Source organism: Stenella coeruleoalba (genome assembly GCF_951394435.1).
Source record: "Stenella coeruleoalba genome assembly, chromosome: 3".
Classification (NCBI taxonomy): Eukaryota; Metazoa; Chordata; class Mammalia; order Artiodactyla; family Delphinidae; genus Stenella; species Stenella coeruleoalba.
Genome location: NC_137148.1, coordinates 127,794,706 through 127,817,137, shown reverse-complemented (window position 1 = coordinate 127,817,137; position 22,432 = coordinate 127,794,706). Strand labels below are relative to the sequence as shown.

General features: G+C 40.3%; 1 protein-coding gene across 1 annotated transcript in view; it reads right to left on the bottom strand.

Moving 5' to 3' along the window:
- The window catches only part of G3BP1 (G3BP stress granule assembly factor 1), a 1,009,408-nt gene that overhangs the window by 512,052 nt on the left and 474,924 nt on the right, over window positions 1-22,432 (bottom strand). The window lies entirely within an intron of this gene.

The following is a 22,432-nucleotide window of genomic DNA, read 5'->3' as shown; positions in this document are numbered from 1 at the left end:
AAAAAAAAAAAAAAAAGCACAGCTCAACCCAGATGATGGCTGCCATGTGAGCCCAAGAGTGCCAAACATTTCAATTTTTTAAAAGAAGCCAGATCCCCGGATTTTTATGTGGAAACTTCTGATTTTGTTTTTGAGAAACTAACTTAATAAAATTTTAAATTGCCTTTAAGCCAAGCAAGATACATCTGCAAATTAAATTCAAAATATAAATGACTGTATCTCTTCCTTACTACAAGCAGGGACACTTTGCAGTGGGTTTCTGAGTTCCGTGACATCATGTGACAAACTTAATGTGAATGTGTATATATGTGTTTTCCCAGGAAAAGGTCCAGAGTTTTTAATTAGATTCTTCTAAGGATTTCCATAACCCAGAAAAGGTGAAAAATATCTGATCAGGAGAAGATTATCCCAGAAATGTTACCAACTGCATGAGCATGTCTATGCATGTGAGTGTAAGCATGTGTGCGTGTGTATTTTGATGGGACATTGTCTCTCCAATCTTCTTTTCTTTCAGAGCTGAAAGGTCAATTCCTCCTCTCTTGTTTCCCTCACTCTCCCCCCATCGAGAGAGAACATTATATTACCATCGATATTTACTGTGCTCAGCCAGGAGAGAAAGCAGCCATTCACGGGCCATTAATCCAGCTTTAACCCTCGGCAGAATTGACTTCTGCCCACCCTGGGACAAGGCAGGTCATGGAGAAGCATACTTGTTCTTGTCTGAGGTAGGGGCAGGGCCGTTACAGGACTGGTACACAGCATCTGGCTTGAGGGAGTTGGTCCTATTTGCTCTTTTTCACCACGAGCAACTGATACCAGAAGAGACTCATTTGTTGGCTCACTCTTTTGCTCATTCATTCATTCATTTATCAAATGAGCACACTGAGGACCTCCTATAGACAGAATTGTGTTGCGGCCCAGGAATACAGAGATTCTGTCCCTACCCTAGAATTCATAGGTAAGTTTAGAATGGATGGATGGATGGATAAATGGAAAGGAGGGAGGGAGGGAGGGACGGAGGGAGGGACGGAGGAAGGAAGGAAGGAAGGGGGAGGGAGGGAGGGAAAAAGAAAGAAAGAAGACAGACCTCTAGATACATGTTTTTTTCCTTTATCTTTACAGGGGGAATTGTCAGATTCAAATGAAATCATGCCTGAGATGTTTTTCATGCAAATAGTATAATAATAAGTTTCATACATGTGAAGAGATGCCTAATATGAGACCCTAACTAACTAAAATCAAAGCATCCTGCAGTTCATGAAGCATAGAGGAGAAATCTCTATTAGCACAGGTAACCCAGGGGCAAAGAAAAGACCTATACTTTACAGATGAATAAACCCAAACTCCATGTCAAGCTCTTCTTTTTGCTAAAAGGCTGAGGCTAGAGTACGGCTGTTATCCAGTCTCCTGAAGGTCATTTTCATTAAATACTCATTGTGTCTCTTAAGGGGACTTGGGGGTGCTATTGTTACTTTGGGTGAGACCTTTTTTGGTGTGTAGGGCAGGATCGTTCTGTATAATATAGGAGAAATGGCATCCCTGTCTACTAAATGTCAGCAGTGCTCCCCCCCCCGCAACTGGGACCAACCAAATGACCACACCAATTCCAAATGTCCCCTGGGGGCAGGGGCAACACTGCCTTAGAATCCTGTTAGAAACAGACTCACAGACTTAGAGAATGAACTTAGGGTTACTGGGGGGAAGGGCAGGGTGGCGGTGGAGGGATAGACTGGGAGTTTGGGATTGACATGTACACACTGTTGTATTTAGAATAGATAACCAACAAGGACCTACTGTATAGCACAGGGAACTCTGCTCAGTGTTCTGTAATAACCTAAATGCAAAAAGAATTTGAAAAAGAATATATATATACACACACACACATATGTGTAACCGAATCACTTTGCTGTACACCTGAAACTAACACAACATTGTTAATCAACTATATTCTAGTATAAAATAAAAATTAGAAAAAAAAGAACCCCTGTTATGGTCATTTCAAGATTTTCATTACAAGGCCCCTACCCACAGGAACAACCTTATCCCAACACACCCTATTTCCCACCCTACCCTTACTCACTCTACAAATACTCCCTGGTGAGCCCCATGTGCCAGACACTACTCTAAGAGCTGAAGACATAGCAGCGAACAAGACAGACAAGATCCCAGCCCTGTGGATATTATAATCAAGTCAGGAAAGGCAGCCTAAAATAAAGTGAACTAATAAATATATTTTTTCAGGTAGTGCCACGTACAAAGAGAAAAAATAAGAGAAGTAAAAGAGTGAGTTACCAGCTGAGGGAGGGGAGACAATTGTCATTGATGTGGGTGTCAGAGGAGGCCTCTCTAAGGAGGTGGCATCTGAGTCAGGGAAGCGGCCATGCAAAGAACTGAGGAAGAGAGTCCTAAGAGAGGGAAGCCCTAACACAAAAGACCTGAAGCAAGAGCGGCGTGGTACTTCTGGGGACTGGCAGGAAGGACAGTGTGGCTACAACAGGGTAAACAAGGCAGAAGTAAAGGAGAGGAGGTCATAAATGTTGGCAGGGGCCCAATCATGGAGGGCCTCATGGTTTCCCAGGCACTAGCTCTTCCAATCTCCCTGGAATGCCCTTCCCAGTTTCTGTAATTTCCTCCAGAAAGCTTCCCTTGGTCTCCCTAGGTTACAACCAACTATAGCCTTCTTTCTTGCTTCTACTATACTTTATATATATTGTGCTTGATGGCTAAGGGAATTGGTTCTGGAGCCAAACCACCCACTGTCACTAGCTCTGTATCCTTGGGCAAGTTACCTGACTTCTCTAGGCTTTGGTTTCCTCCTCTCCAGAACTGGGGAAAATACTAGTGCCCTTGGGTACTACTGGGTTAGGATGAGGATTAGGTGAGTTAGTATGAGTGCTTAGAATGGGGCCTTACACATAGTAAGTGTTCTTATTTCATCTTCATAGCAACTCAGTGAGCTGGCAGAGAAAGAGTTGCTTGTCCCACTTCACGGATAGGAAAGTTGAGTCCCAGAGATGTGGATGACCCACTCTTCACAGTGAATGACTGAGCCCAGAAGGCTCTCACCGTACATCGACTGCATCTATGCCTGGATATCCTCACTGGCAACAAAATCAATAACAGGACTTCTTCTGTTTGTAAAGGGCTTTATGTTTATGAAATACTTTTAAATCAATATTTATGGGAGCTTCACCACATTCCACTGAGGTGGGCAAAGTTGGCTCTTTCCATTTTCCAGAAGAGGGGATCGGCATCCAGAAAGCTTACACCGCCCATATAGTTGGCATCAGTGCTACAACTAAAGCCCAGGCTTCCTGGCTCCCAGTCCAGGGCTCTCTCCATTCCAGCGCGATCCCCCAGGCCGAGGGACAAGCGACCCAGGCATGTGTTCCTAGGGCAGGGTCTCGATTTGTTTGGACTCCTCTTCCCTAACTGTTTGGGCCTGTTTCCTCAGTACTCATAGTCCATATTCATTAAAACAGAGAAAAAGTATTCATTGTCTAACAAATATCTGGGTGATGTTCAAAAACGGTCGGAACCCTGCTCCTGTGCCAATTTCTATTCTAGGCACAGTCAGTGACTCACTGGTGACCTTGGACGAAAAATAGGTAACCTTTATTCCTCTGACGAGTTTCTGTTTGTCAGAACCCAGAGTCACAAGCAACACAGTTTCTGACAAGATCTCCCCATTGCCCAAAGTCTGAACGCGCCCTCCAGAGATCACCAATCCAGCCCTCTACCATCTGACAGATTTTGACAAACCAATTTCAGGCTGAAGCCACCAGCTGGAAGGATCACCCGAGACTGATAAGTACATTGAGTTAACATTTCAGTGGCTTTCCCAAGATCTCTTAGCCAATGAGGAGCTGGGGTGTGACCAGGACACACCTCATGATTCTCAATGCAATGCTGATGGCAAACTCAGTGTCTTTGCTAGGTACGCCTAGAGGGAAGTATACAGAATCTTCTGGATCTTCCATATACCAAGGGATCACATGCCACAGAACCCTGTATTGGTCCAGTGGGAAAAAGGGTCAAATGGGCTTGACTCGTCCTCTTCTCAGTACGTGAAGAAACTACTCCAGAATGAAATACTGTAGGCAGGCACAACATTCAACCAACATTGACTGAGTGTCTATTGAATCAAGTATGGTGTTAGGTGACAGGCAAATGGCTTTGAACAAGTGAGTGCCTGCCCTCTTGGAGCTTACAGTCTAGTGGAATAGGCAGACATCAACCAGACAATCACACAAACAAGTAATGAAATATAATTCGACTAGATGCTGTGAAGCACAGGAGTGAAGAGAGCCTATAACAGGGGACCTAAGTCTGGAGGATCAAGGATGGCTTCCTTGAGGAAGTAATGTTTAAGCTGAGCCCTGAAAGGTAAGATGGAAGGAAAGAGCTTTCTAGGCAGAGGGAGAAACACATCCAAGGACCCTGAAGCATGAAGAAGCGTGGAACACCTGAGAAACTGAAAACAGATCATCTCTATGGATGGAGAAGCGTGGAGGTGTAAGGAGGGGTGATTGACAGGCAGAGCACAGAGTTTGCAAGGCTCAGTAGGTAACAGTGAAAAAAAAATTGGCCCTACTCTTGACTATGTCTTCCCATCAGGTTGCCCACCCCATGTGGAAACATCTGGAGGAAACAGGGCCTGAGCCCACCTCAAATGCACTCCATGGAGAGTGATTCAGAAGGCACTAGAACTCATGTGCTTGAGGAATATAGAAGAAGAAATTTCTAAGCGCCCCTTCGTTATCTTTCCTAAAGCCAGAGAAAACAAAGTATTCAGTGCAATGGCTTGACCTATTAAGAGCCTTCATTCACAACCAACTCGGTGATGCAAAGCCCAGATGCTCCACAATCCACAGAGCCAAAGAGACAAGTGGATCTTTGTTGGTCCTTTTTGCTATCATTTCCCGATCCCTAAGACACAGAGACACTTTACTTCTGTTTGACTTTGAATGATAATTACAGAAGATCAGATTAGGAAAGACTCTTAGAAGACTGATGATGATAATTTCACAGACCAGTGTTTTATAGATATACATATAGATATACACGTATATATACACATATATACATACACACTCACATATACATATATGCTTTCTCTTAGTGAGGGTCTGATCTAGTGTTCCCAGTAATTTATTTTGTTAAATAAGGACATTTTAAAAACAAAACCAAACATGTTCCATCTATGTGTCACTACCACTTAATTTAAAGGGAGGTGCATTCTGACCAAAAATTTTAGAAGAGAAAGGAGATAAACTTGAATTAAGGGTAGTCTTTCCTCAGAAAGAAGAAATGATAAATTTATACCAACAGTTTCACCACGGGCAGGCAGGCAGCCCAACACTGAAACCACTGCCCTAGAGCTCTACTGTCCAATACTGTAGTCACTGACTACTCGTGGCTGATGAGTACTTGACATGTGGTGAGTTGAAATTAAGACACGAGGTCTCCAAGATTCAGTAAGAAAACTGTAAAATATCTCATTAACATTCCTACAGTGATTGCATGTTGAAGCCATATTTTGGATATACGGGTGACACAAATTATTAAAAATTATTTTCACTTGTTGATTTATACTTTTTTTAATGTAGCCATTAGGAAATTTACAATTATCTATGGGGCGTATGGTGTATTTCTATCAGACAGTGCTGGCCTAGAGCAACTCTTCCATTATACAGGTGGAGAAATTCAAAGAGAGCGTCTTTGTACAAAGTAAACAGCAAAACAACAACAACAATGCGGACAGTGGGATAGGGATATGGTTGAAAGGGCATCACGTGGAAATTAGGAGACCAGGGCTCTGGTTGTGCCCTGCCCCCCACATCTACTGCGTGAGCTGAGGGAAGTGGCTCTCCCTCTCTGGGCTTCAGTCTCTTCACCTCTAAGATGAGGGAAGTGGGTGGGGTAGAAGCTGAGGTCTCTGCCACTCTGACCCTCTCCCCCTTCCGCCTCTGGGCAGGCCATCATTCAGACTGCCCAGGATTGGAGGCTAATTTTCCAGCTTCACAAGAATCCCCAGAGAAGAAGCCCTGGAGAACCCTGTGGCTGACACATGTCAGAGTGTCACAATATGGATGATGTTCTCTGAGAACACAGAGGCCACCTGCCTCCAGAGCTGAATGTGCATACGTGTAATATGAGCTATCGCCGAGGCAAAGCTATCAGTCTTCTTCCTCAGCACCGAGCTCTCCTTTGACAGCAGAGGCTAAGGAGTTGAGGAAGAAGGAAGAAGGAAAATATTTAGTGAGCGTTTACTCTGTACCCAAGACTGAGCAAAGTTCTTTGTTATTGGTTGAATTATGCACCCATCAAAAAAGATATACTGAAGCCCTAACTCTCAGTACCTCAGAACGTGAGCTTATTTGGAAATAGGGTCTTTACAGAGATAATCCAGTTAAAAATGAGTAGTTAGAATGATCCATAATCCAGTATCACTGGTGTCCTTATAAAAGGGGGAATTCCGACACAGACACAGACACACACATGGAGGGAAGATGATGTAAAGACACCCAGGGAGAAGACAGCTTTGTGACTAGAGTAATGCGTCAACAAGCCAAGGGACATCAAAGATCGCTGGCAACACTGGGAGTTAGAAGAGGCAAGAAAGGATTCTCCCCTAGAGCCATCAGAAAGAGCATGGCTCTGCCGACACTTTGATTTTGGACTTCTAGCCTCCGGAATTGTGAGACAATAAATTTCCCTTGTTTCAAGCTACTCAGTTTGTGGTCCTTTGTTAAAACAACCCTAGGCAATTGATACATACTTTAAATCCATTACCACATTAAATCCTCCCAACAACCCTATGTGGTGGGTACTACTGTTACTGTGTACTTTGCTGGTAGGTAAAAGAGGGTAAGTAATTTGCCCAGATAATAGAGTTAGTGGGGGAAGGAAGCCACAATTGAACCTAGTCATCCTGACTTTTAGCTACTCTACTCTACTGTCTCCAGTAGATTGGAAAGAACATGGAATAAGAGGACCTAGACCAGCACTAGATCTTCACTGTGTGGTCCTGAGAAAGTCAAGTCACTTCTTGGGCTAAAAGAAATGATACCATGGGTTCTAACTAGGATCATCGTTATAAGACCTGACATGAATTAATGAAATAAAAATCTATAGATGTTGATGGATTAAATGTGGTAAGTGACAAGGAGGATGAAAAGTCAGACAGTTCTCTATTCTGACTAACCAGTAGATGATCACTGACCACCACAAAAACCACCACTGTCACCACTTCAGCCACTTCGGTCTCCTCTACCAACACCACGACCATGACTGCAGCTTCCACTCTTGCTACCAGTGCCTCAACCTTCTCATTACCCCCACATCATACATCACATTTACTGATGGCTTATTATGTGCCAGGTAGAGTTGTTATCCCCATGTTACAGACAAAGAAACTGAGGCTCAGGGAGGCTGAAAAAAACAGGTCACACAGCTAATAAAGGGAGGACTTTGAAAAGAAGGAATTCAAAGTTTCTTGCTATTCCTTACATCAGCTCCCTCATTACTCCTCTCTAGGGTTGAGATCAAGGACAGGATATTCCATCCACAGAAAGGAGGAACGCTGATCTGCTCAATTCCAGGACTCTCTATGGTGCTCCAGTCTCAGGGAGCAAGCTTTCAAAAAGATATGATGCTGCAATTTAGACCAGTGGGCTCTTTCCCTTTCAATCTCATTCCATACAGCTAGAGTCTGGCTAAACCTCTTTTTCCCAAGAGCCTGGAGAAAGACACGTCTACTGGAGACTGCTCTTCTACGAGAAAGTCCCGCCATGTTTTTTTTTTCAGTCTCTGTCTCTAGAGCATCTAGGACCTAGTTTGTAAAAGCTTAGGGCAAGTGAGTTCAAATTTCTACACACCTGTATATAGCTTGTCGTATGAGATGAGGGATTCAGCTTGGGCACTGGGGTATAAATAGAATAGCTCTTTCAACCTACCTTGTTTCAAGGCCACTCAGATTCATCAAATGGAGACATGAATCCTCCATAAGGCAAATTGATTCACTTTCAGTTCTATATCAGGCGTGGGGTCCAAAACCATAGCTAATAATCAGATTATTCCCGTTGTTTTGCGTTAAGTCTCCTCTGAGGACCTTGTGGGGACTAGTGGCTGACTGAAGACAGGTTTCTCCTTCTCCCACATAAGCAAGCATCATCATATTATTATCTTAGTCTCACTATAACCTCTAATAGTTGTATTATGCATGGACACAGGAAATGTAGTAAAACAAGCAATTCTGGTGATGGGTTATGATGGGAGTGGAGGCCTAGTTTAATTCTGAGATGCCAGTGGACATCTATTGGGCAACTGAATAAAGAGAAGCTCAAAAAGAATTCTAGGCTGGAAATATAGATTTGGTCATGAGTATATATAGATAGTGACTGATGTCATATAAGATGATGCAGTTTCTTAGGGACAACATATATCATGAGAAGGCAAAGAGCTATAAGAACATAATCCTGGGGAACAGCTTCCTACCTTTCTAAGACTCACTTTTCTTGTCCATAAAATGAGGATTAAAAATAGTTCCCCTCACATAAGGTGTCTGGGAGGATTGAATAAGCTAATACATGTAGACAATCTGTAGTGTCTGATTTATAAAATGGGCTAAATAAATGACAATGGTTAATTTTGTCATTATTCTACTGAGATGGCAGGGAATGAGCTAGGGGTAGAAGTTAACAAGAAGTGCAGATAGCCAGAGAAGTCACCATTTGATGACCTCTATTCTCCCTGTGAAGGAGATGGACAAGCTACCTTGCAACAGTGAAGGCAGGGTGGTAGGACTGGAGGCTTGGAGATAGTGATGATGATTGGTAAAAACTTATCTGTGCAATGAGGCCCTAGGGACAGGGAGAAGCGTGTGGGCAGCATGAGACAGGAATCTGCAATAGGGCCTGAATTTGCAGAACAAGAAAAATCACAATTGTGCCGTGGGATTTTTCTCCTACATCCCCCACAGCCCTAACGGGGTGAGCCAGGCGTATGGATTAGCACAGTTGATTAGTTAAATAACAAGAAGGTTTGGGAGTTGAGGGCACAGGTGGGTAAACAGACGTGGTGGGTTGTTTTGCAGTCCACATTTCTGGAATAGATTTTAAATACCCAAGTACACTCTACCGATGTTTTGACTCGGAACCCTGGGGGTCACTTCTTCCATTCCCAACCTATACTTAGCACTTCCTGGTCTCCACATATGCTGATTCATTTCCTTATTTCTTCCACATCTCACTGTGAAGGCCCTGAAGGTAGAATAGCACCCACTTCACACTCTGCACATTGTCAGTGTGTTGTACTTCTAGTAACTCACATTGGGTCAGAACATGTGCTCTGGTGCCAGGCTGCCTATGTTCAAATCCCAGCTCCATCACTTACCATCTGTGGGACCTTGGCTGAATGATTTAAGATTGCTAAGCCTCAATTTCCTCATCTATAAAATGGGGAATCCTACTTACTTAATAGAGAAGTTTTAAGGTTTAGATAAAACGCCACGCAAAATGCTTAGCCCAGCATTTGGCCATAACAAAGATTTCAACAAATGTTAGTGGTTGAAATAAATATGACGATTTTAAAGCAGGGTGGAGCATGTTTGTTTGAGGTGTTGGATCCAATGAGTTCTAACCCAAAAGGGAATGTAGTAATGCAAAGTGAGTGGTGGAGTTGAGAGAGGACATAAAAAAAACATGAGGGCCACTACAAGCTGGAGGCAGGTCTCCCCACTGAGCACTGCCTGAGGAAAGGCTGCTGGCCAGGGCCTCTGAGCTCAGACATCTTCTCCAACATAACTGAGAAATATGTTCTTCATGCATTCCTAATTGGAGTAGAGTAGATGGTAGAGGCATTTGGTTAATGAAATATGTCCATTCGATTAAGCTGGGCCATTGGGGATTTAGAACTTCAATACAGTCTCATTGCTATCCTTCCTCTTTGGAGACCAGGGAAGTTTCAGAGATGGATTAAAGATTGGAGAGGGAACAGTGCTAGTGGAGGAGTCTAGAAACCCAGAGCTAATCTTCTGAGTTTCTGGCTTTATCTACATTTTCATCTGTGGCAAAGAATCATTGCATGGAGTGTCTTACGTGAGACCTGGGTGTGGGTGGAGCACAGAATCAATCAACCAACCTATTTGTGAGCCAAGCAAGATTACACGATTGGGGTCCTCCACACAGAGGCTACAAGCTTCCTCCTCTGTGCCCTGCTTATGTTAGTCCTTCTGGTTGAGATAACTTTCTCGCCTATTTCCATCTGTTCAAGACTCTGCGTGCGTGTGTGTGTGTGTGTGTGTGTGTGTGTGTGTGTGTGTGTGTGTACGTGCACATGAGCATAACCTCCACCATTGAAGACTTCCCTACTTTCCCATCAGAAAGAAAATACAAAAACCCTCAAGACACTTATCTGAAGCTCTTTAATGACACATTACTTTCTACTTTGAATTATTTCTGTTCATGTCTATACAAGACTTTCTTGAGAAATGCTGTTCTCCTTCCTCAAAGGTGAAGGTCACAGAGGGGGCTTGCCCTTAACAGCTTTGGCTAGTAAGCTCAACAGGTTCACAGAGAATGAAAAGACAAAGGATATAAGGGGAGAAAGCCCCAAATCCCCTCTCCTTGACTTTCTGTGCAACCTGTACCTCTACTTCCAACCAGGGAGGAGCAACAGTCCATCTGATTTGAATCAATTTCTTCCCTGGGCTTCTGGGATACCACACCCTCATCCTTTTCTTCCAGATGCACTTGCTGCTCTTTCTGAGTCTCCTTTGGTCAATCTTCCTTCTCTTCCATGTTTCTAAATGTTGCAGTACTCCAAGTCTCTGTTATCAGACCTCTTTTTATCTCTCCCTACTCTCACTCCTTATGTGATCTCTTCCAGTACCATGACTTTAAATACTATCTAATGTTCTGAGACACCCAAATCTATAATTCCAGTCCTGACTATTCCCTTGTAATCCAGGCTTCAATATCTAACAACCTACTCTACATTCACATGAAGAAGCTGCAGACAAATAATAAATGCTGGAGAGGGTGTAAAGAAAAGGGAACCGTCTTACACTGTTGGTGGGAATGTAAACGGGTACAACCACTATGGAAAACAGTATGGAGGTTCAAAAAACTAAAAATAGAATTACCATATGATCCAGCAATCCCACTCCTAGGCATATATTCAGAGAAAACGCTAATTAAAAAAGATACATGCACTGCAATGTTCATAGCAGCACTATTTACAATAGCCAAGACATAGAAACAACCTATATGTCCATCAACAGATGAATGGATAAAGAAGATGTGATATATACATATAATGGAATACTACTCAGCCATAAAAAAGAATGAAATCATGCCATTTGCAGCAACATGGATGGACCTAGAAATTATCATACTAAGCAAAGTAAGTCAGAAAGAGAAAGACAAATACCATATGATATCACTTATATGCAGAATCTAAAATATGATGCAAATGAATATATCTATGAAACAGAAACAGACTCACAGACATAGAGAACAGATTCACAGACATAGAGAACACACTTGTGGTTACCATGGGGGAGGAGGGGGTTGGGAAGGGAAGGATTGGGAGTTTGGGGTTAGCAGATGCAAACTATTATATATAGGATGGATAAACAACAAAGTCCTACTATATAGCACAGGGAACTATATTCAATATTCTGTGATAAACCATAATGGAAAAGAAAATGGAAAACAACATATATATGTATAACTGAGTCACTTAGCTATACAGCAGAAATTAAACACAACATTGTGTATCAACTATACTTTAATAAAAGTTTTTTACAAAGAAGTTGTAGACATCTCGAATATAACATGGCTAAAACAGAACTATGGATTTTGCTCCCCACCACATATAACTGTCCATCCATTTCTCAGGTCCATAATCTAGGAGTCATCCTTTGTTCTTCTCTTATCTTCATTCCCCTAAACCTATCCATTAGCAAGTTACATCAATTATACCTCCAAAATGCATCCTGAACCCCACCATTTCTCATCATCTCCACTGCTAACAACCTGGCACAAATCACCATCATCTCTCGCCTTGGAAAATATCTCTCCACCCATGCCTCCCTAGACTTTATCCTTCACATGGCAGCATAAATTAGTTCACATATACCCCCCCCCCCCATTGGAATCTGTCTGAGCTTTCTATCACACTTAGAACAAAATTTTAAATCCCTTGAATGGCCATTTAAAGCCCTAAATGACCCAATGTGCCTCTCTCTGACATCAAGTCCCAACACTCTCCCAGCCATTTATTGTGGTTCAATCATGCTGGTCTTCATTTTATCACTTAAACATACTGAGCTCACCCTTATAGTAAAACTTTTGCACTTACTGCCCTTCTGCTTGACACACTCTTCTCCCAGCTCTTGGCACGACTGCCACCTTCTCAACATTTGGGTTCAACATCATCTTTCCATAGGAGAAGCCTTTCCTGACCACCTCTCCATATTATTTTCGGATCTTAGTTTCTTTGAAACACATAGTGGTACTTAAAGTATCTCACTTAATCATTTACTTATAGGTTTAAATTTTGACTCACTGGAATGTAAACTCCTTGGGGACACAGTTTCTGACTATCTTGTTCACTGCTTTGTCCACAGTGCTGGCACAGAGTAGACAAACAAGACATATTTGTGGATTAGCTGCCTTGATTTAGATAATATGGCTAGAAAGGGGAAGAGCTTGGACTGTAATCCAATTACCTGGCCTCTTAATGTGTTTATCTCCTTAACTTCAATGACTTTTATCTTCACTCCTTCCTGGCTATGTCACGGCTGTCCCCAGAACTGTTTCACTCACTACGTTCAATGCAAACACCCTTCACTATGTCTAGGTCCACCCATCCTTTTAGTTCTCAAGGACTCCCTCCATACCTGTTCTTCCTCCTTTGAAATGTCCAGCCCCCGGACCCTTCTGTCAGTCTCTTCCTATACTCTCTTCCATAGGTATCCAACTAAGCTTGTATGATTCATCACTTAAACCTTGATTTTCAATCAAGGTTCTAAATTATCTTTGCTCATCTGAAGACTCAACCTTGAGTTAATCCAGCAGGTGGCCTCTGTTTCTTCTACATCAGGGCAGCTCTGTCTACCGGAAACATTTCTGGTTTAGCATCACTACAAATTCACTGTCTCAAGTGCTGCCTGGCAATTCCCCTATGCCTCCTATGTTTGCTCAGTGCTCTTTCCCATTTAACACAGAGAATGTTGCAAACGTTCTTTGCCCTCCCAAACCACCTACTCCATCACTCTTCCTGACTCTCAATCAAAGCAAACAACTGTATCACCTATGACAGACAAAGGAAGGCTTTGCATCCCATTCTCACTTGTACCCCTATGGATTAACCCTTCTCTCTTCTGTATTATCAACCCCTGCTTATCTCTTAAATCCATTCCAGCAGCATTTAGACATGTAAAAGTCTCTTCAACTTTATTTTAAAAGTAAAAATTCTATCCTCATATACCAGACAACATTTTGTTTCTCCCTTCTCCTTCATGATCCAAGCTTCCTGAAGGATTTTTCTACACTAGCTATCTCCATTCTTTTACCTTTCACTCTTCCATTCACTCTTCAGCACCTTGTAATATGGTCTTCTCCCCTGTTACTACATTCAAATCACTCTTGTCAAGGGCAACAATGACCTATGTCAGTAAATCCAAGGAGCAAGTTTTAGTCCATTTCTAAGATCAGTCCTTAATTCTCTGCAACACTGAACACTTGATCATCCTTTAAATGGCTTTTTTTTTTTAGATCTCCAACATTATAAACTCCTATTTTTCTCACACTTATCCATCCGGCTATTTCTTCTAAATATCCCGCCAAGTCTCCTCTTCCTCTGCCCACATAGTGACTTTTTTATATCCATTATGGTTTTATCTTTGGTCTCTTCTCTTCGTGCTACATATTCTCTTTTCTTTCTAAGGAACCTCATTTAATAACTTGACTTAAATGATCACATATGAGCTGGTGACCATCAAAATCTCTGCCCCAGCTCGGACACTCTTCTCTCTTTTTCTCTATACCTACTTATCCTTTAAATATCCTACAAACACCTAAATTTTAAAATGCCCAACACCTAAACTAAAAAATGCCAATTTGGGACTTCCCTGGTGGCCCAGTGGGTAAAACTCCACACTCCCAATGCAGGGGGCCCAGGTTCAATCCGCAACTAAGAAGCCCGCATGCCGCAACTAAGAAGTCTGAATGCTGCAAATAAAAGATCCTGCATGCCACAACTAAGACCCAGCATAGCCAAAATAAATAAGTATTTTTTTTAAAAGTGCACTGACGCATACATATAAAAAATTATAAAATAAAAAAAAAAATAAAGTGTCAGTTTACTACCTTTTCCTTTTTCCAGGTTTCATCTACACCCAACATTCATTCTCTTGGTGAATAGCACTGAGCTATGCAGTCACTCAAACACTAGAATCTCCCTCAACATCTTCACCTTCCTTACCTCCTCAATTTATCATGAAGTCCTTCTGATTGCACCTTATTACTAAATTCATCTACTTAGTTCAGATCCACTCACCACGTTTATAGAATCAGCTGCATTGCTGGTCTCCTTATCTCTAGGCTTTCTCCTCCTAAACAAGTGTCCTGACTATAGCAAGACAGATCTTCCAAAGCACACACTTATTCACAACATTTCCATGCCTTGAAACTTTTAACAACTCCATGTTACCTTTAGAATAAATTCCCAATTCCTCTTCATGATACAGAAAGTCATGATGCGTAATTCCTGCTTATCTCTCCAGCGCTCCCTGTCACTTCTTGTCATTCCCCCTCATAAGCTGAGCTCTAGAAAAACTAAACCACTCGACCTCTTACAGAATATAGACCATGCACACTCTCAATTACCTTCAGCCATTTGCTCACATTGTTTCTGTCATGTTTCCATCATTCAGTCCTATCTTCCTCCACTCATTCTCCAGGTATCCCTTATTCATTCTTTACGTCCCTGCTTAGATACCACTTTTTCTAGAGGTCCTTCTTGTCTCTTTGAATTTGGGTGTCTCTTAAGAGTTCCCATAGTACCTTGAATTTATCCCTACCTTGGCACTAATTATGCATGCTTTAATTTGCCTCCTTCCAAACAGCTTTACTGAGAATATAATTTACGTACCATAAATTGACCCATTTTCAGTGTACAATTTAATTAATATTAGTATATTTACAGAGTTGTAGAACAATCCCCACAACCTAATTTTAGAATGTTGCCATTACACTTCTTCCTAGCACATAAGCAGCTTGAGGGAGGTGTCATTTTTTGTTATCTTTACATGCTTAGGGCATAGAGTAGTACCTGTCACCAAATAAGCATTTGTTGAACAAATATAAAATAAATGAAAGGAAAAAAATGAATGCCAAAACAATGACATATTTCATTTCTCTTTATCAGATATGGCAACTTCATTTTGAAGCTCTCATTTTCATACACACTCTCTATCATCTGACATTTCAACAACTTCCCCACATGGCAGCTAATGATGAATTTACTCTGACAGAGAAAACAGAACTTTAAAATATCCAAGAGGCCAGGAAAGTCAGCACTGTTCATTTACAGGTGATTCAAGGCATGTCTAGAAACTCATATTTGCCCAAAATGAAGTTAGGTTTGCTCCCCAAACACTTAAGATTTCCTCCAGTAAAATGGGTTAATGTAAAACTCCTGCTTCTTGAGTTCTATTCTCTTTATTTTCTTCTGCCCTTCTAAAATCTTCAGGCTGAGAGTACAGTGATCTATGTTCTAGCCATAATTGTGTCAACAATTTACCAAGTGACTTGAGATAACTCATTTCGAATCTCTGCACATGAGTTTCCTTATAATATCCATCTTATCTCTCCTTACTCTGGTTTAGTGAAGATGAAGTAAGCTAGAAGGTAAAACAGCACTTTCAAAGGTGAAAAGCACCATGTAAATGCAATAGATTTGAACTAGCTACCATTCTCTCTGATTTACATCAATCACTTCATTTATTGAAAGACACCTTTGTGATGACTGGAACTATTACTACTAACCAAAACTCATGTTCAAAAATACAAAATTTTTCATGCATAAAGCTGACATACTCTGTTAAAGGAAGAGGGTTTCTGATCTGCCTCAGAGACTGCTCTCCATTCACAAACAATTCTAATGAATGTGATTATACTGTTTCCCAAACCACAGCAGATTAGAAATAGAAATGAAAAGGGCTAGAGGAGCAGGAATACCCTGGTGGCACAGTGGTTAAGAATCCGTCTGCCAATGCAAGGGACACGGGTTCGAGCTCTGGTCCAGGAAGATCCCACATGCCGCGGAGCAACTAAGCCCGTGCGCCACAACTACTGAGCCTGCATGCCACGACTAATGAAGCCTGCGCACCTAGAGCCCGTGCTCAGAAACAAGAGAAGCCACTGCAATGAGAAGTCCGTGCACCACAACAAAGAGTAGCTCCTGCTCACTGCAACTCGAGAAAGCCTGTGTGCAGCAAAGAAGACCCAATGAAGCCAAAAAAAAAAAAAAAACGGCTAGAGGAGCAAACACACTGAGGATAGGAAGGATGACAGCTGACTAAAAGAGAACAAAATAGCAACATTATATAAGTAGACATAAGGACTCAAAAAAGTAAAGCCAGGGTCCATTCAGAGTACAGGCATATAGTCTGTCCTACCCAATGAATCCTACAGAGCAAAAGATCAGTGTTCACGAGAGGGCAGACAGCAGAAGGAAGAAGAACTACAATCCTGCAGCCTGTGGAACAAAAACCACATTCACAGAAAGATACACAAGATGAAAAGGCAGAGAGCTATGTACCAGATGAAGGAACAAGGTAAAATGCCAGAAAAACAACTACATGAAGTGGAGATAGGCAACCTTCCAGAAAAAGAATTCAGAATAATGATAGTGAAGATGATAGTGAAGATGATCCAGGACCTCAGAAAAAGAATGGAGACAAAGACTGAGAAGATGCAAGAAATGTTTAACAAAGACCTAGAAGAATTAAAGAACAAACAAACAGAGATGAACAATACAATAACTGAAATGAAAAATACACTACAAGGAATCAATAGCAGAATAACTGAGGCAGAAGAATGGATAAGTGAGCCTGGAAGACAAAATGGTGGAATTCACTGTTGCGGAACAGAATAAAGAAAAAAGAATGAAAAGAAATGAAGACAGCCTAAGAGACCTCTGGGACAATATTAAATGCAACAACATTCGCATTATAGGGGTCCCAGAAGGAGAAGAGAGAGAGAAAGGACCAGAGGAAATATTTGAAGAGATTATAGTCGAAAACTTCCCTAACATGGGAAAGGAAATAGCCATCCAAGTCCAGGAAGTGCAGAGAGCTCCATACAGGATAAACCCAAGGAGAAACACACCAGACACATAGTAATCAAATTGGCAAAAATTAAAGATAAAGAAGAATTATTCAAAGCAGCAAGGGAAAAACAAAAATAACATACAAGGGAACTCCCATAAGGTTAACAGCTGATTTCTCAGCAGAAACTCTACAGGCCAGAAGGGAGTGGCATGATATATTTAAAGTGATGAAAGGGAAGAGCCTACAACCAAGATTACTCTATCCAGCAAGGATCTCATTCAGATTCGATGGAAAAATCAGAAGCTTTACAGACAAGCAAAAGCTAAGAGAATTCAGCACCACCAAACCAGCTCTACAACAAGTGCTAAAGGAACTTCTCTAGGAAGGAAACACAATAGAAGGAAAAGACCTACAACACTAAGCCCAAAACAATTAAGAAAATGGTAATAGGAACATACATATGGATAATTACCTTAATGTAAATGAATTAAATGCCCCAACCAAAAGACACAGACTGGATGAATGGATACAAAAACAAGACCCATATATATGCTGTCTACAAGAGACCCACTTCAGACTGAGGGACACATACAGACTGAAAGTGAGAGGATGGAGAAAGATATTCCATGCAAATGGAAGTCAAAATAAAGCTGGAGTAGCAATTCTCATATCAGACAAAATAGACTTTAAAATAAAGACTATTACAAGAGAAAAAGGAGGACACTACATAATGATCAAGGGATCAATCAAAGAAGAAGATATAACAATTGTAAATATTTATGCACCCAACATAGGAGCACCTCAATACATAAGGCAAATGCTAGCAGCCATAAAAGAGGAAATCGACAGTAACACAATAATAGTGGGGGACTTTAACGCCTCACTTCCACCAATGGACAGATCATCCAAAATGAAAATAAATAAGGAAACAGAAGCTTTAAATGACACACTAGACCAGGTAGATTTAATTGATATTTATAGGACATTCCATCCAAAAACAGTAGATTACACTTTCTTCTCAAGTACACATGGAACATTCTCCAGGATAGATCACATCTTGGGTCACAAATCAAGCCTCAGTAAATTTAAGAAAATTGAAATCATATCAATCATCTTTTCTGATCACAACGCTATGAGATTAGAAACGAATTACAGGGAAAAAAAGTATGAAAAACAAACACATGGAGGCTAAACAATACACTACTAAATAACCAAGAGATCACTGAAGAAATCAAAGAGGAAATCAAAAACTACCTACAGACAAATGACAATGAAAACACGACGATCCAAAACCTATGGGATGCAGCAAAAGCAGTTCTAAGAGGGACATTTATAGCAATACAATCCTACCTCAAGAAACAAGAAACACCTCAAATAAAATATCTAACCTTACACCTAAAGGAACTAGAAAAAGAAGAACAAACAAAACCCAAAGTTAGCAGAAGGAAAGAAATCATAAAGATCAGAGCAGAACTAAATGAAATAGAAACAAAGAAAACAATAGCAAAGGTCAATAAAACTAAAAGCTGGTTCTTTGAGAAGATAAACAAAATTCATAAACCATTAGCCAGACTCATCAAGAAAAAGAGGGAAAGGACTCAAATCAATAAAATTAGAACCAAAAAAGGAGAAGTTACAAAAGACACCACAGAAATACAAAGCATCCTAAGAGACTACTACAAGCAACTCTATGCCAATAAAATGGACAACCTGGAAGAAATGGACAAATTCTTAGAAAGGTATAACCTTCCAACACTGAACCAATATGAAATAGAAAATATGAACAGACAAATCTCAGCTAATGAAATTGAAACTGTGATTAAAAATCTTCCAACAAACAAAAGTCCAGGACCAGATGGCTTTATAGGTGAATTCTATCACACATTTAGAGAAAAGCTAACACACATCATTCTGAAACTCTTCCAAAAAATCACAGAGGAAGGAACACTCCCAAACTCATTCTATGAGGCCACCATCACCCTGATACCAAAACCAGACAGAGATACTATAAAAAAAGAAAATTACAGGCCAACATCACTGATGAATATAGATGCAAAAATCCTCAAAAATACTAGCAAACAGAATCCAACAACACATTAAAAGGATCATACACCATGATCAAGTGGGATTTATTCCAGGGATGCAAGGATTCTTTAATATATGCAAATCAATAAATGTGATACACCATATTAACAAACTGAAGGAGAAAAACCATATGACCATCTCAATAGATGCAGAAAAAGCTTTTGACAAAATTCAACACCCAGTTATGATAAAAAAAACTCTCCAGAAAGTGGGCATAGAGGGAACCTAACTCAACATAATAAAGGCCATATATGACAAACCCACAGCAAACATCGTTCTCAATGGTGAAAAACTGAAACCATTTCCTCTAAGATCAGGAACAAGACAAGGATGTCCACTCTTGTCACTATTATTCAACATAGGTTTGGAAGTCCTAGCCACGGCAATCAGAAGGACAAAAAATAAAAGGAATACAAATTGGAAAAGAAGAAGTAAAACTGTCACTTTTGCAGATGACATGATACTATACATAGAGAATCCTAAAGATGCCAGCAGAAAACTACTAGAGCTAATCAATGAATTTGGTAAAGTTGCAGGATACAAAAGTAATGCACAGAAATCTCTTGCATTCCTATACACTAATGATGAAAAATCTGAAAGAGAAATTAAGGAAACACTCCTATTTACCACTGCAACAAAAAGAATAAAATACCTAGGAATAAACCTACCTAGGGAGACAAAAGACCTGTATTCAGAAAACGATAAGACACTGATGAAAGAAATTAAAAATGATACAAATAGATGGAGAGATATACCATGTTCTTGGATTGGAAGAATCAATATTGTGAAAATGACTATACTACCCAAAGCAATCTACAGATTCAATGCAATCCCTATCAAATTACCAATGGCATTTTTTACAGAACTAGAATATAAATCTTAAAATTTGTATGGAGACACAAAAGACCCCAAATAGCCAAAGCAGTCTTGAGGGAAAAAAACGGAGATGGAGGAATCACACTCCCAACTTCAGACTACACTATAAAGCTACAGTAATCAAGACAACATGGTACTGGCACAAAAACAGAAAGATAGATCAATGGAACAGGATAGAAAACCCACAGATAAACCCACACACCTATGCTCAACTAATCTATGACAAAGGAGGCAAGGATATACAATAGAGAAAAGACAGTCTCTTCAATAAGTGGTGCTGGGAAAACTGGATAGGTACATGTAAAAGAATGAAATTAGAATACTTCCTAACACCATACACAAAAATAAACTCAAAATGGATTAGAGACCTAAATGTAAGACCGGACACTATAAAACTCTTAGAGGAAAACATACGAAGAACATTCTTTGACATAAATCACAGCAAGATCTTTTTTGATCCACCTCCTAGAGTAATGGAAATAAAAACAAAAATAAACAAATGGGACCTAATGAAACTTAAAAGCTTTTGCACAGCAAAGGAAACCATAAACGAGATGAAAAGACAACCCTCAGAATGGGAGAAAATATTTGCAAACGAATCAACAAAGGATTAATCTCCAAAATATATAAACAGCTCACGTAGCTCAATATGAAAAAAAACAAACAACCCAATCCAAAACTGGGCAGAAGACCTAAATAGACATTTCTTCAATGAAGACATACAGGTGGCCAAGAAGCACATGAAAAACTGCTCAACATCACTAATTATTAGAGAAATGAAAATTAAAACTACAATGAGGTATCACTTCACACCAGTAAGAATGGGCATCATCAGAAGATCTACAAACAACAAATGCTGGAGGGGGTGTGGAGAAAAGGGAACCCTCCTGCACTATTGGTGGGAATGTAAATTGATACAGCCACTATGGAGAACAGTATGGAGGTTCCTTAAAAAACTAAAAATAGAATTACCATATGACCCAGCAATCCCATTACTGGGCATATACCCAGAGAAAACCATAATTCAAAAAGACACATGCACCCCAATGTTCTTTGCAGCACTATTTACAATAGCCAGGTCGTGGAAGCAACCTAAATGCCCATTGACAGATGAATGGATAAAGGTGTGGTACATATATACAATGGAATATTACTCAGCCATAACAAGGAATGAAATTGGGTCATTTTTTGAGACGTGGATGGATCTAGAGACTGTCATACAGAGTGAAGTAAGTCAGAAAGAGAAAAACAAATATTGTATATTAACGTATATATGTGGAACCTAGAAAAATGGTACAGATGAACCGGTTTGCAGGGCAGAAATAGAGACAAAGATGTAGAGGACAAACGTAGGGACACCAAGGGGGGAAAGCGGCAGGGGGTGGGGGGGGGTGATGAATTGGGAGATTGGTATTGACATGTATACACTGACGTGTATAAAATGGATGACTAATAAGAACCTGCTGTATAAAAAAATAACATTCAAAAATTTTAAAAAAATAAAAGAAATGTAGGTAAAATTCAATTTGTATACTAAATTGTTAGGCTATGTTTTAGAATGAAAAGATAGAACAAATATAATTTTTTATTGTTGTGCCTGGAACTCTGAACACAAGAGTATAATGAAGAAAAAAAAAAAAAGATTTAGATTCAATTGCCAAGTTCTTCCTGGTCTCCAGAGCTAGCCTGGAGAAGGCAAGCCCAGAGTAGTACCCGCTCCTGGAGACAGAACTTGGTGAATGGTCGAATGCCTTCAAAACTGAGGCTTTTTATTTCCTCTCTAAAGCAAATTCTGAATGAAAGCGAGTCTTAACAAATATGAATGTGATCAAACAGTAAGAGAGATGTTGTGTTACTATGAAAGATGGTGCCAAACCATTTTATTTGAAAAAAGTAGTGATTTGATATTTTCATTCAAATCCAAATTGTTTCATTGGAAGAGGAGACATTATTGCTTAAATTTTCTTTTACAAACAATTTGTAGAATAAAGTCCTTGTCTGAAGAAATTAATATGGTTTATTTTTTCCTTTAAAAGTATAATTTATAGAGCATGTTGTGTAGTGTGCTCGAGTTATACCAAGTGCTTTTATACTGAACTTTAACTCATTAAAATACTTAAGTATATT